The sequence below is a fragment of the Pholcus phalangioides genome, unplaced genomic scaffold (assembly GCF_987345545.1).
Source record: "Pholcus phalangioides strain wild (caught in Gottingen) unplaced genomic scaffold, Ppha-v1.0 ptg000003l_1, whole genome shotgun sequence".
NCBI classification, from domain to species: domain Eukaryota; kingdom Metazoa; phylum Arthropoda; class Arachnida; order Araneae; family Pholcidae; genus Pholcus; species Pholcus phalangioides.
In genome coordinates this window covers 11,870,618-11,883,087 of record NW_028301596.1, presented here as the reverse complement: position 1 = coordinate 11,883,087, position 12,470 = coordinate 11,870,618, and the positions used below count along the sequence as shown (strand labels likewise).

Sequence of the window (12,470 nt, the reverse complement as noted above, 5' to 3'; positions counted from 1 at the left end):
TATTATATATATATATATATATATATATATATATATATATATATATGGCGCAAAAGGAAGCAGATTAAGATTTTGAAAAATTGTAGAAGAATGAGACTGATCCCGACTCAAAATTTTTAAAACTTTTTTTTTGGAGGCAATAAAGGCAATAAATTAGTTTTATAATCACCACCCCATTTTATAATTGTACCATAATTTATAAGTGAGTAAAACCATGCATAGTACAGATCTTTTAAAAATTTAGCAGAAACTTTCTTACTTATACAATAAAATTATACAAAACAAAACGAAGTTTTTTAAATAATTCAGGAACATGGGATTTCCATTTAAAATTGTTGTCTACATTTAACCCCAAGTATTTAATACTGTTTGCTCATTGAATTGAAAAGCAATTACAATGAGGTTGCAAATCAGAACGGAGGGTGTGAAATTTAAGATCCAGATGTAAATCAGTTTGCATAAAATTGATGTATTTTGTTTCCTGTAAATTTAATTTTAAATCATTAGCATAGAACTTTTTTTGGATTAATATCAAATCGTGGTTAATATGATTCATAGACTATCAAGATCATCACATAAATACATTAACACAGAATTGTCAGCATAAGTGATCGTGGAACAGTAAAATTCCAAATTACATAGATCATTAATAAAATCAGAAATGGCAAAGGACCCAAATGGATTAACATTTTTAATTGTCTATCCCACTCGAGATATTTTCGGTGTACTTCTTTTGTCTACAGCGCATGAACCCTCCTCTTCCCCCACATGCTTACGACTCTGGCTCACACACATCCTGCAATAGAGCCCATGGTCCCCACATCCTGGAGTGGGGCCCCTAGGCTGAAATCTTTTGCTGGCCCCCCCGGTTAGACTATTCACGGGCTCCCTTCTGTAGTTAATTTAGAGCGTAAAAAGCAAAAAATGATAACTGTCCCGGGCCCCAGGGCTAGAGCCCTGTCAGTCCCCCCCCCCCATGTGGGAGCCATGACAGAGCCCCTAGGCTGAGATCTTTGGCATCCCCCCCCCCCCCAAAACCACCACCACAGACTGATTTCGTAGATTTACCTAGTATTAAGGCGACTTGATAAGGGGAATTTTAAGGACGCTATATATAGGCTATACCTAGTATATGATGTATTTGAACGGTTTGGTGTAAAGCTATGCGCCGTGTTTGCTGTCGCATCGGTGGTTCAGTGGTAGAATGCTCGCCTGCCACGCGGGCGGCCCGGGTTCGATTCCCGGCCGATGCATGAAAACTTTTTATCTTATATTTTACTTTGCCGTAATTGGCTTGATAAATTACTAAAAAGCCAAGCATGTGTAAATTTTAGTGCCGAAAATTGAACCCCATATCGTCAACGTTGAGGAACTAATTGTTCGATTCCTTTTGCTTTTATTAGAAAGTTTGCTTATGTTATGAAATTTCTGCCTATAAGGTTTGTATATTACAGGACAAAGGGCTTCAATGTATGGCCAGTGGGTCACATAGTAAGAGTAGATCAGTTTGAATAAGATTGAAATTGACGTATTTTGTTTTCTGTAAATTTTGTTTTAAATCATTAGCATAGAACCATTTTTGGATTATTATCAGATCGTGGTTAATATGATTCTTAAGACTGTTAAGGATACATTAATACAGAATCACATGAATACATTACACATGAATACATTAACACAGAATGGTCGGCATAAGTGATCGTGGAATCGTAAAATTCCTTATAGACATAGATCATTAATGAAAATCAGAAAAGGCAAAGGACCCGAATGGATTAACATTTTTAATTATCTTGGGGGGGGGGGGGGCATGAACCCTTCTCTATCCCACATGCTTATGGCTCTGGCGCACACGTATCCTGTAGCAGAGCCCCTAGGTTGAGATATTTGGCACCATCACCACACAGACTGATTTCGTAGATTTACCTAGTATTATGGCGACTTGATAAAAGGATTTTAAGGACGCTATTTCTAGGCTATACCTAGTATATGATGTACTTGAGCGGATCGGTGTAGAGCTATGCACCATCAACGCCGTCGCATCGGTGGTTCAGTGGTAGAATGCTCGCCTGCCACGCGGGCGGCCCGGGTTCGATTCCCGGCCGATGCATGGTTTTCTCCTTTTTTAAATATTTCTAGCGGTAATGAATTATATAATTTCGGAGCTAAATAATATATATATAAAAATATTTGCGAAAAAGAAATGTCTTTCCCAAAAGTAGGAATACGTAGGTAAATCATATGAGGTGTTCTCTCGGATACATTATCATTTAAATTGCTTTATTACGGTTAAAGAAAAGAATAATACGGAAAAAAGCATTATATATATATATATGTGGCGCAAAAGGAAGCAGATTAAGATTTTGAAAAATTGTAGAAGAATGAGACTGATCCCGACTCAAAATTTTTAAAACTTTTTTTTTGGAGGCAATAAAGGCAATAAATTAGTTTTATAATCACCACCCCATTTTATAATTGTACCATAATTTATAAGTGAGTAAAACCATGCATAGTACAGATCTTTTAAAAATTTAGCAGAAACTTTCTTACTTATACAATAAAATTATACAAAACAAAACGAAGTTTTTTAAATAATTCAGGAACATGGGATTTCCATTTAAAATTGTTGTCTACATTTAACCCCAAGTATTTAATACTGTTTGCTCATTGAATTGAAAAGCAATTACAATGAGGTTGCAAATCAGAACGGAGGGTGTGAAATTTAAGATCCAGATGTAAATCAGTTTGCATAAAATTGATGTATTTTGTTTCCTGTAAATTTAATTTTAAATCATTAGCATAGAACTTTTTTTGGATTAATATCAAATCGTGGTTAATATGATTCATAGACTATCAAGATCATCACATAAATACATTAACACAGAATTGTCAGCATAAGTGATCGTGGAACAGTAAAATTCCAAATTACATAGATCATTAATAAAATCAGAAATGGCAAAGGACCCAAATGGATTAACATTTTTAATTGTCTATCCCACTCGAGATATTTTCGGTGTACTTCTTTTGTCTACAGCGCATGAACCCTCCTCTTCCCCCACATGCTTACGACTCTGGCTCACACACATCCTGCAATAGAGCCCATGGTCCTCACATCCTGGAGTGGGGCCCCTAGGCTGAAATCTTTTGCTGGCCCCCCCGGTTAGACTATTCACGGGCTCCCTTCTGTAGTTAATTTAGAGCGTAAAAAGCAAAAAATGATAACTGTCCCGTGCCCCAGGGCTAGAGCCCTGTCAGTCCCCCCCCCCATGTGGGAGCCATGACAGAGCCCCTAGGCTGAGATCTTTGGCATCCCCCCCCCAAAACCACCACCACAGACTGATTTCGTAGATTTACCTAGTATTAAGGCGACTTGATAAGGGGAATTTTAAGGACGCTATATATAGGCTATACCTAGTATATGATGTATTTGAACGGTTTGGTGTAAAGCTATGCGCCGTGTTTGCTGTCGCATCGGTGGTTCAGTGGTAGAATGCTCGCCTGCCACGCGGGCGGCCCGGGTTCGATTCCCGGCCGATGCATGAAAACTTTTTATCTTATATTTTACTTTGCCGTAATTGGCTTGATAAATTACTAAAAAGCCAAGCATGTGTAAATTTTAGTGCCGAAAATTGAACCTCATATCGTCATCGTTGAGGAACTAATTGTTCGATTCCTTTTGCTTTTATTAGAAAGTTTGCTTATGTTATGAAATTTCTGCCTATAAGGTTTGTATATTACAGGGCAAAGGGCTTCAATGTATGGCCAGTGGGTCACATAGTAAGAGTAGATCAGTTTGCATAAGATTGAAATTGACGTATTTTGTTTTCTGTAAATTTTGTTTTAAATCATTAGCATAGAACCATTTTTGGATTATTATCAGATCGTGGTTAATATGATTCTTAAGACTGCTAAGGATACATTAACACAGAATCACATGAATAGATTATGCATAAATACATTACACATGGTTACATTAACACAGAATCGTCGGCATAAGTGATCGTGGAACCGTAAAATTCCTTTCAGACATAGATAATGAAAATCAGAAAAGGCAAAAGACCCGAATGGATTAACATTTCCAATTGTCTTGGGGGGGGGGGGGGGGGGCATGAACCCTTCTCTTCCCCACATGCTTATGATTCTGGCTCACACACATCCTGCAGCTGACCCCGTAGGTTGAGATCTTTGGCAGTCCCTCCCCACCACCACACAGAGTGATTTCGTAGATTTACCTAGTATTAAGGCGACTTGATAAAAGGATTTTAAGGACGCTATTTCTAGGCTACCTAATATATAATGTACTTGAGCGGTTTGGTGTAGAGCTATGCGCCGCATGCGCTGTCGCATCGGTGGTTCAGTGGTAGAATGCTCGCCTGCCACGCGGGCGGCCCGGGTTCGATTCCCGGCCGATGCAAGAAGCATTTTTTATATTGTAATTGCCTTGATAAATTACTAAAACGCCAATCATGTAAATTTTCAAGTGGCAGAAATGGAACCTCTGTCGTCAACGTTGAGGAAGTAATTGTTCGATTCCTTTTGCTTTTATTAGAAAGCTTGCTTATATGTTATGAACTTTCTGCCTGTAAGATTTGTATATTACAGGACAAAGGTCTTCAATGTATGGCCCGAGGGCCACATAGTAACTGAATTTATAAAAATGCTGAGGAAAAATCTTGATGAAAAAATAATCTTCAAAATTGTGAAAGATCTAGACACTTATGGTAGACGTTTGAAGACCATTGCGGTAAAATGTGTGACCGAGGGCCTTCTGCACTTTCTGATGATAAGACCACAAACGCGCACGCACACAGTAACCCACGCAAGACATTTTCGGCGTACTTTTTTTTTTTTTTTTAATTAACGTGATCAGCACGTATTTCCAAGAGATCGTTACGGCCCGAGACGACCGCGGACCCTGACAAAGACTTTTATTATCTTTAACTTTAGTTATCTTACCAAGGGTCTCCTAGCTCGGTGTTTCTCAACCGCCGGGCCGTGAGTAGCTCACCAATTCATTTTCACCCATTTATACCCCATTAGGTGTGCGTATGACCGGGCCTTCCACTCATATAAAAGAAATCAACCGGGACGCGGTGTTCCAAAGGTTGAGAACCACTGCCCTAGCTCACTCTCGTGGGACTGAGGCTTTAAGATTTTCGAGCTCGAACATGTAAACTGGTGAGCAAAATCATTTCTAGTCAGCTGGGGGGGGGGGGGGAGGGAACGCCTCGGAAAAACCAATTTACGAGGGGCCTACGATACCCTTAAGACAGCCCTGGGAGGGGGGGGGGCATGCGTACAACCTTGTTATTGTCTCAACAGTTTTTGTGGAATTGCTGTATTCTTTGTCTTTTACTTATTATGGAACTTCTGTGAGGTAAATGTTTTTTTTTTTTTAATGTGAATTCGTCTTCAATTGCGGAGATGGAGTACAAGGGACAGAAAACCGAGTTATAAGTTGGTTAAAACAACATTTAACCTCTTTACGATCACGGCCGTAATATTACGTCAAAACATCAGTGGAATGAATTCAAAATAGTTCTCTGTATTTTCTTTCCCCTTTTCACCATCACGAAGCTTTATAACAGCCCTATCTATGGAAGTTGCTTTTTCTTCCCCCTTCTTTCGTTTTAATGTATCTTTCCACTGTATACATGTAAGAGTGAAAGAGAACACGTACGTACAGTGAGGGTGAAAAAAGATTACTCTATAATAAACTCTCTTATCTACCTTATCTATTACTTTTCCCCCTCTTTTTCCTTCTTCTGACGTGCGCTTAGGTTATGACAAGGTTACCAGATTCATCGCCAATTCGTTAAATAGAGATAAACCAAATTTTTTACCAAAATCTTGTACGTGAAGTGGTTAAAAGCATTTCTTTTCAATATTTTAAATTTTTAACACACATATAATAATTTTTTTTTTAATTGTCTCGGTTAAGGGACAATTTATAAAAGTTGTTAATTGTCTTGGTTGGGCACGAACTCCTCTCTCCCCCTCAGGCGTACACCTCCGATCTCACATCCAGTAGCAGAGCCCCTAGGCTCAGATCTTTAGTGAGTCACCCCCCCCCCCTCCTCCCCCAAGTCTTATATTTCACTAGCTTTATAGCGAATTTTTATAGCGGGAAAAACAAAAATGACAGGCATCGTCTAAGACTCTCAGATTGCCGCCCTTTCAGCCCCCTACGAAATAATGTGGGTTCTCCTTTCGTAGTCTCGATCTGAACCACCTTAAGAATTAACTGATAAATCAGTCTCTCCGATTTTTAACGAGCATCTCTCTCTCTCGCTCTCTCTCCTCAGACTCATTTCGTATTGACCTAGTCTATGATGTAATTGGCGGTCTAGTTCAGAACTGTGCATCTCTTGCTACATCGCATCGGTGGTTCAGTGGTAGAATGCTCGCCTGCCACGCGGGCGGCCCGGGTTCGATTCCCGGCCGATGCAGGAAAATTTTATTTTAGTGCTTTATATTTTACTTGCCGTAATTGGCTTGATAAATGATTAAAAAGCCAATCCTGTGTAAATTTTAGTGACAAAAATTACGATTCCATTCGCTTTTATTAGAAAGTTTGCTAATATGTTATGAACTTTATGCCTGTAAGATTTGTATATTACAGGACAACGGTCTTCAATATATGGCCCGTGGGCCACATAGTAACTGAATTTATAAAAATGCTGAGGAAAAACTTTGATGAAGAAAAATAATCTCTAAAACTGTGAAAGAAATATTTTTTAAATTGTTTTAGTAATCCTTTCAGAATTGATGAAAAATAACCTCAGAATTATTCAAAGAAGCAATTTCAGATTTTATAGAAAATTATCTCAGATTTTATGAGAAATAATTTCAAAATTAATGAGAAATAATCTCAGATTTTATGAGAAATAATATCAGATTTTATGAGAAATAATATCAGATTTTATGAGAAATAATATCAGATTTTATGAGAAATAATTTCAAAATTAATGAGAAATAATCTCAGATTTTATGAGAATTAATTTCAAAATTAATGAGAAATAATTTCAAAATTAATGAGAAATAATTTCAAAATTAATGAGAAATAATTTCAAAATTAATGAGAAATAATTTCAAAATTAATGAGAAATAATCTCAGATTTTATGAGAATTAATTTCAAAATTAATGAGAAATAATCTCAGATTTTATGAGAAATAATTTCAAAATTAATGAGAAATAATCTCAGATTTTATGAGAAATAATCTCAGATTTTATGAGAAATAATCTCAGATTTTATGAGAAATAATTTCAAAATTAATGAGAAATAATCTCAGATTTTATGAGAAATAATTTCAAAATTAGTGAGAAATAATCTCAGATTTTATGAGAAATAATCTCAGATTTTATGAGAAATAATCTCAGATTTTATGAGAAATAATCTCAGATTTTATGAGAAATAATTTCAAAATTAGTGAGAAATAATCTTAGATTTTATGAGAAATAATTTCAAAATTAGTGAGAAATAATCCTTGAAATACTGAAAGTAAGCATCTCGGAATTTGATGAGAAATTATTTTAAAACTATATTGAAAGAAAGAGTTTTTCGGAATCGTTGAAAGAAGATAAAAATTATTTCTCTCTCTCTCTCTCTCGCAATCCATGAAAATTTATAAATAGTCAAAGATATTTACGAAATTATTGAAAGAAATATTTTCAGAATATACAATTTATAATTTCATATTTTCAATGAAAAATATTTCCAGAATCAATGAAAAATATTACCGGAATCAATTATAAATATTTCAAGAATCAACGAAAAATGTGTCCCGCATTATTGAAGAAATATTTCCAGAATTAGTTAAGAGATTGATATTTAATGAATCTCTGCAGAATATGAAATGTCTCGAAGCGGGAGCCCTGTCACCCACAGGAGCCATGACAATGGTATAGTAGTAGTATAGATCTAAGTGTAATATGATATGCTATAGATGTTTAAAATAATTAAAAATTTTAAGAATTTAAATATTTAATTAGAAAATAATGGGGTTTTTTTTTATTTTTACATTAAAAATCATAATCTCGGCTTTTCCTCTCCCTGTGTACTCCAGTGGTAACTATATAGGAGTAATAGGAAAAAAAATCCTGGATTTAAGAATCAACCACACTTATAAGAATCAAAATGGCAGAACCGAACTTGATTCTCCCTAGTGTACTACATTATATTATCATTGTCACCCTATCACGGGATTTAAAAGTTCTTCCTCATTCATATCAATGTAAAGCAAGGAAGTTTAACCTTCAGGACATTGCAACTACTTCACTGGTTTGGAAAACGCGTCGAGGGCCACTTAAGTGATCTGTAAATATGGCGCAGGTCCCTTAAAAATGATCTGGGAATATGTGGCGGGGCACTGGGAATATGTACTACGGGCGAGCTAAGTGTTCTGGAACTGTGCCGCGGGTCACTTGAATGATCTCGATGTGTGGCGCTGGCCACTTGAGTGGTCTGTAAACTTGTCGCGGGCCGCTTGAGTGATCTGTAAGTGTTTTACGGGTCACTCAAGTGACGTGGAACTGCTTAGCGAGTCACTTGAGTGATCTGGAAATGTGCTGCTCAGTTCATTTTTACGAAATTAGGTTTGAGGTTGTAGGCCACATCAAATGATTCCGAGAGCCACATTTGCCCCACAGGCCATAGGTTGAGTACGGATGATGTGAAGAGTGTGAATATGCTGCCGTGCAGAAGTTTGGGGGTGGGGGGGGGGAATACGAGACCGGCAAGTTTGTTTTTTTTAACATGTTAACTGGTGGGGTTTTTGGCCCACTAGTAAAGAGATAAAATTTTCACACGTGGGCTATCACCTATTGTTTTCCCGTCAATCATTATGATTCCCGTGCACTGTAGAATGCTCTTTCCCATGGCCCCCCACAAGGGGTGGGCTGACAAGGCTCCAGCCCTGGGGTCCGGGACGATTTTCACCATTTTTTTGCTTTTTCACGCTATAAATTCATCATAAAGGGGCCCGTGAAAGTGTTGTCGAGGGGGGCCCGCAAAAGATCCCAGCCTAGGGGCCCTGCGCTAGGATGTGAGTCCATGCTCTTTCCTTCAGTGTCCCCCATCTGTTTGAATTTCTTATAAAATCAGCTGGAGACTGGTCATCTTGTACCAACCACAAAAAAAAAATCAAAGAAACTTTTCAACACATTTTTAACTGCAAATAGGAGGCCAAGTTCACATCAAAGTCCACATTCCAGAGAAATTTCATATTTCGAAAATTTTGATATGAAAATTTTCATATTTTTTCGATGGATATACTGTGATGCGATAAATCAGATAACATTTCACGATGTTTCAAACTCTATATTTTTTGGTTAGCAGTGTCATCTTTTGCTAAAAATTAAAAGTACGCAAATTTCTTCATTTATTTAAACAAAGACAAAAAGTCCCAAATTTTTTTGTCTGAATCAAATAATTATATAAATCAATATAAAAATTTAATTTTAAAATAAAATACTTTACAAGATATTAAAATTTTAAGTCTTGATTTTATAAATAAATAAAAATAGTTGTTATAATAGTGGAGTCTACAATTCATTCACTCGCGGCTGTAGCTGCATCTGAGGCAGCGAAAGCTTTGCATCGCCTACTGGATACACGTGTTTCTCGTATAGAAAATGCGTTGTTTTGCGAGTACAACACTGCTACAAAAGAAGGTATTCCAATTGATTGTAATATTACGACGGAAAAGGCGATAATACATTTTACGCTTCTATAAAGGGAAGGGCTGGTAAAACGTCTATTTCATCAGAATTTTATGCAAGTAAAGGTTGGTTTCATAGGTTTAAGAAACGATTCGGATTACGCAATGTAAAAATCGCTGGCGAACAAGCCTCTGCCGACCACGAGGCAGCTAGAAAATTTCCAAAGACTTTGCAGAAAATCATTGAAGAGGAGTTATGCACCTCAGCAGGTGTTTAACGTTGACGAAACTGCACTATTTTGGAAGAAAATGCCGCAAGAACATTTATCAATCAAGAAGAAAAGCGAGCGCCTGGTTTTAAGATAGACTTACTATGTTGTTTTGTGCAAATGCGTATGGGTACATGATAAAGCCCACCGTAGTTTTCAAATCTGCGAATCCGCGAGCATTGAAGAGAAAGGATGTCAAAGCTTCCAGTATTTTGGATGAACAATAAAAGGGCTTGGACTATGGAAGCACTTTTCCTGGATTGGTTTAAACGGTGTTTCGTTCCGGAAGTCAGGAGGTACCTTGAGAATGAAGGCATGTCATTCAAAGTTCTTTTGATACTGGATAATGCTATTGGACAATAAGATGTCAATACGTTCAAAGCTGATGGTATGGAAGTCCTTTATATGCCTCCTAATACGACATCTATCATTCAGCCCCTTGATCGAGGGGTAAAGCGAACACTCAAGGCTCACTATACACAGGGGCCCGGGACGATTATCATAATTTTTTTTGCTTTTCCACGCTATAAATTAGCTACAGAAGGAGCCCGTTAAAAGTCTGACCAAGGGGCCCACAAAAGATCCCAGCCTAGGGGCCCCGCTACAGGATGTGGAGGCCATGTTTGTGGCATCCACTCAAAAAAATGAAGTTCTGATCGAGAAGACTAAGCGAAAAAATTCATGAAAAACCAACACAATTTTACATTATGCTCCCGTTTGAGTGAGTCACATGAGGAATCGGGTGACGTCAAAACGAGTTTCATTCTGAAGCGCGCGCTTGTTAATACCTAACCTTAGGGGCCATTCAAGTATTACGTAAGCAGATTTTCAGCCATTTTTGACCACCTTGTCAGCAAAACACTGATCCCTCCCCCCGTCAGCAGCTTAAAATATTTCATATCTTCAAAAAGGGGTGGTTGATGACGTAAGCAACCTTCAAACCCCCTCCCCCCCCCCCAGTGCCGTCTTAACGCATGGGCCCACCCGGGCACAGCTTAAAAGTGAGATCCGGTTGAAATTTTCTAGAATTTACCAGGTAGGGCCTCAGAAAAACCACTTGGCCCGGGGGCCCATGATGCTCTTAAGACGGCCCTGTCCCCCCACCCTCGATGGTGACGTAATACTTGAATGACCCCTTATATATTCTAGAAACCTTGGTACCACCGTCTGTGGGGATAATGTTGAAACATTACAATAAAAAAAGAATTCTGAAAGGAAATATGGCCGGGTTTGAAACATGTGTCTTTGGGGCTCTACGTATTCTCAGAAGAAAAATTCTAGCAATAAAAACAAATCCCTCAAACTTCAAATGGTCGTCAGTTTAAAGTGTCCACTAATTAGTGGACACTAATTTCCACTAGTTTCCACTAATAAATGACCACCGGCCACATCACTAGGGATATTTTCGTATACGTCAACAATCACCTTAAAATTAATGGCTTTTGTGGTGAAAACATGCAAGAACCATTTCAGCAACGCGTTTTCACTGCCTGCAAAAAATTGTGCGTATTATAGGTTAAAAAAAAAAAAAAAAAAACCGCGAGAGAGCGAGAAGCCCAACGTCGTATAAATGTGAAAGTCGTATAACCGAGTAAAGTAATGAACGAAGTTCTATCGTTCTCCGGCAAAAGACGTTCTTTTCTCGCCGGTACTCCACAGTAAAGACGCCGTTTTCGCCAAGGCATCGGTGGTTCAGTGGTAGAATGCTCGCCTGCCACGCGGGCGGCCCGGGTTCGATTCCCGGCCGATGCATGTGATTTTTTTTTTTTTATTCGTAACATGCTTTCACTGATATGAACAGAATGTGAAAACTGTCATCTTGAAGAAGAGAGAGAGAGAGAGAAGAGGTAAATAACGAAAACTATATGTCGATAAATACAGTATTTTAACGGGGGTTGGTGCACGATCTTGACTTTCCATGCTTTCTTATGGGAAAAATCCTTAATTTTTAAATTAAAAGAACATTTTAAAATTTTCTATTAACTTTAGGCACTCACACATTCCCCCCCCCCCCCACCCAAATACTATGGATATTTTTATAAAATTTAGCACGAGAATTTAGGATTTTAATTGTTGGTGTTTTTTCTCGAATTTTTAACACGCGAATTTTTCAAAAATCACCAAAATGTACTAATATTTTGTGCCATAAAAAAGTTTTTTTTTAAATACTTTTAACAAAAAACCCTCGTGTTAAAGTACTATTTAGCACTACAGTGTTGAAAGGCACACAAAGTTTCAAGACATTTGAGTGAGTGATGTTCGAAGAAATGTTCATTATCTAATGTTTTCACAAAACAGCATTTTAATGGAAAACATTAGCACCTATATAATGCCTGTGCCAGCAGTTTACATTAAAAACATTTTTTAATATTTTTAAGTACAGGTAGAACAGAAACTTGAACACAGTAGGACGCAGAAAATTTTCATAGTATTTGAAAATTGAAAATTCAGAAATTTGTTTTTTTTTGGAAAATCAGCTGTTGACTTGGTGACATTGAACGACTATTTTCGTCACCGCGTGTTCTCGTGTTTTTCCAATGAGGA

At 37.5% G+C, this 12,470-nt stretch overlaps 6 non-coding genes across 6 annotated transcripts; all 6 read left to right on the top strand.

Annotated features, from left to right (window-relative positions):
* The first annotated feature begins 1,182 nt into the window (after positions 1–1,182).
* On the top strand, positions 1,183–1,253 carry TRNAG-GCC (transfer RNA glycine (anticodon GCC)). Its single transcript has one exon. It is a non-coding gene; the product is annotated as a tRNA-Gly (tRNA).
* A 783-nt stretch (positions 1,254–2,036) lies between these two features.
* On the top strand, positions 2,037–2,107 carry TRNAG-GCC (transfer RNA glycine (anticodon GCC)). Its single transcript has one exon. It is a non-coding gene; the product is annotated as a tRNA-Gly (tRNA).
* A 1,358-nt stretch (positions 2,108–3,465) lies between these two features.
* On the top strand, positions 3,466–3,536 carry TRNAG-GCC (transfer RNA glycine (anticodon GCC)). The gene has a single exon. It is a non-coding gene; the product is annotated as a tRNA-Gly (tRNA).
* Positions 3,537–4,340: 804 nt separating this feature from the next.
* TRNAG-GCC (transfer RNA glycine (anticodon GCC)) lies at positions 4,341–4,411 on the top strand. Its single transcript has one exon. It is a non-coding gene; the product is annotated as a tRNA-Gly (tRNA).
* A 1,964-nt stretch (positions 4,412–6,375) lies between these two features.
* On the top strand, positions 6,376–6,446 carry TRNAG-GCC (transfer RNA glycine (anticodon GCC)). The gene has a single exon. It is a non-coding gene; the product is annotated as a tRNA-Gly (tRNA).
* A 5,161-nt stretch (positions 6,447–11,607) lies between these two features.
* On the top strand, positions 11,608–11,678 carry TRNAG-GCC (transfer RNA glycine (anticodon GCC)). Its single transcript has one exon. It is a non-coding gene; the product is annotated as a tRNA-Gly (tRNA).
* Positions 11,679–12,470: the final 792 nt, after the last annotated feature.